This window comes from Myotis davidii, unplaced genomic scaffold, assembly GCF_000327345.1.
Source record: "Myotis davidii unplaced genomic scaffold, ASM32734v1 scaffold233, whole genome shotgun sequence".
Lineage (NCBI taxonomy): Eukaryota > Metazoa > Chordata > Mammalia > Chiroptera > Vespertilionidae > Myotis > Myotis davidii.
This window is the reverse complement of record NW_006285917.1, coordinates 621,103-623,524: the sequence shown is the minus strand read 5'-3', so window position 1 is coordinate 623,524 and position 2,422 is coordinate 621,103. Positions and strand designations below refer to the sequence as shown.

Here is a 2,422-nt window from a genome sequence, read left to right as displayed (position 1 = left end):
GCCCGGCCCTACTGGCTGAGCAAATCAATCCTCTCACCTGCGAGGTGTAAATAAATCGTGAGCGGTGGCGGGAGATGGGCCCTGGCCCTGACAGCAGGTTCGCGAGGGAGGCGAGGGAGGGCGGGTGTCGAAAATAATCGCTTTGCGGAGGAGATAAGAACGAAGCAGGCAGCGCGTAATTAACACAAAAAGGCAGAATGACCCAGACAAACGAACATAAATCCGTGATACCTAGAAAGGCGGTGCAGGCCTCGAGGCGAGGGACAGAGACTCCCCAGCGAGGATGGCTGCTTGTGGTTCTTTATTTCCTGGCTCCCGAAGGAAAATCAACCAGTTACGCATAAAAGAAAAAAAGAAACCAATCAAATGAAAGAAAGGAAGAAAAGGCGAGGGACCCCCCCAAAAGGGGAAACTAAGTCCGGCCAGGGTTTTCAGGACTGGTGGGCTCTCAGAGCCGGCGGTGGTGGTGGTGGTGGCGGCACACTCAGGACAGTCGCATTCCAAGACACAAAGACCCGGAAGAGTAGCTGTGTGGCAGGGATTTCGCTGGCCCATAAACTGTAGCGGTGTCCCCTCCACCCTCTAAAAGATAAGGTGCAGGCTCCAGAAGGGACCGGCCTGCCAGCCTCCTCTTCCCAGGCAGGGAGGAGAAGTATTTATGACAGTCCGGGTGATCAGATGCTGGGAGCCAGAGTCCATCCGGATGCGCTCAGGACTGCAGAGCAGGCTCAGAGAAGGCAGGGCTGCAACCAAGGCTGGAGCATGCTCTCCCCTGTCGTGTCCTCCACTATCCGGGGCCCTAGGGAGACATGAGGCCCTGGCACAGCCTTCCTCTGACCCTCCCCTCCCGCTGCTCCAGGGTCCATGGTCTGGGCTTCCCAGTCTGGGCAGCCCCGAACTCAGATGGGGGAGGGTTTCTCTAAATTCAGAGGATAGAGGAAGCATCTCTTGCTTGGGCATCAGTGAATCTCCTTGGAGAATGTGGCTGAGGGTGGCCATTTCCCCAGAAATTATTTAAATCATAAAGAGGTGGGATGGGGAAGCTCCTTCTCTCAACACCATCCTCCCCTGCACTGCCATGCCTTCCTCCATACCCAGAGCTGGCTTCCAGATGGGGAAGAAAAAGATCTGGTTTCCTACGGCCTCCTTCCTCATCCAGGATGTGGGAGCCTCAGGATGTGGACGGAAAATAGGTAGCAAATTTGTTCATGATGCAAAGAGCTAACGCTGCGCATGTATTTGTTAGGCATTGTTTTCCTATGTGCCTGGGTGTGCATGCGTGTGCACAGAATCTGTGAAGTGACAGGGGTGCTTCAAGGCATGATAGTTTAGTGAGGGTGCATTTGATGTTTTTCAGGGTGGAAGGTAGCATATACAGTATCTGTATATCCCCAGTGTACCTCAGTGTTGCCCTGTGTGTAACAACCTCACACACTGTACGGGGAGAGGGCCAGAAAAATCATTCTTCCTCTTCTTCATTCGTATGCACACAGCACACATATCTACAGCTCTCTCACTTTCTCCCTTTTCTCTCTGTCTGTGTTCAGCTCACATCACTGCACGCACATATGGCCAGAGAAGGGTGCTGATGAACTAAGGTTCTTTTATTCATTAGAATTAACTTGCATGTACCCTGTCTTGGGGGTGGGGGAAACCGCCCAGAGAAAGTGTGGGTAAATATTTAAAGAGTGTCTGTTGACAGTTCTCATCCACATCCTGGCCTGGGCAGCCTGCCTGGGGAAGTGGGGGGTGAGGTGAAGCCAAGGGATGTCCAGGGCAAGCTGGCATTTCTTATGATGGGGCCAGGGTATGTGGGGTCAGGGTATGTGGGGTCAGGGTATGTGGGGTCAGGGTATGTGGGGTCAGGGTATGTGGGAACAAGTGAGAGGCCTGCTTCAGTCTCCTCCAACCTTGATACAAGTAGCCTCCTGAGAAGGAACATCCTGAACCAACCCAGCCAGAAGCCAGAGATCCACCAGCTGCCCTCTCCTCTGTCCCCACAAACAGCTTTGTACTCAGAACCCCCAGCCAAGCTCCTGGCCATTGCCTGGGCTCCCTGCCTCAGGCAGGAGCTGGTGTCTGAAGGGGCAGTGCGGTCGGGCTGGGTGTATGCAGCGACCCCACCTCTTCTGTACCCACAGGGGCAGCCAGAGAGCCTCAAGGACCGGGGAAGACAGGGCAGCCTCCCACCCAGGGGAGGGGCAAGAGGCATGGCGATGTCTGACGCCTGGAGTGTTTGGGGATAGGGTGTGCTTGTTCCTCTTCAAAGTCTCCAGACTTAAGGACCCCATAGGATCCCGCCTTTTGGTTCAGGGGACCTGCTCTCCCTTGCTGGCGTCCATCCCCTGGGGGCCTTATACCTGTTGAGGTAACCTGAGTTGACCTGCTGGCTCAGGTATCTCTCTCAGAGAGGAAGGGAAAG

At 54.7% G+C, this 2,422-nt stretch overlaps 1 long non-coding RNA gene across 1 annotated transcript in view; it reads right to left on the bottom strand.

The window, feature by feature from the left end:
• Positions 1–2,416, bottom strand: part of LOC107182028 — a 3,483-nt gene extending 1,067 nt beyond the window's left edge. The window contains exon 1 of the long non-coding RNA XR_001512747.1: positions 38–2,416. This is a non-coding gene — a long non-coding RNA (uncharacterized LOC107182028). The remainder of the gene's footprint in view (positions 1–37) is intronic.
• Positions 2,417–2,422: the final 6 nt, after the last annotated feature.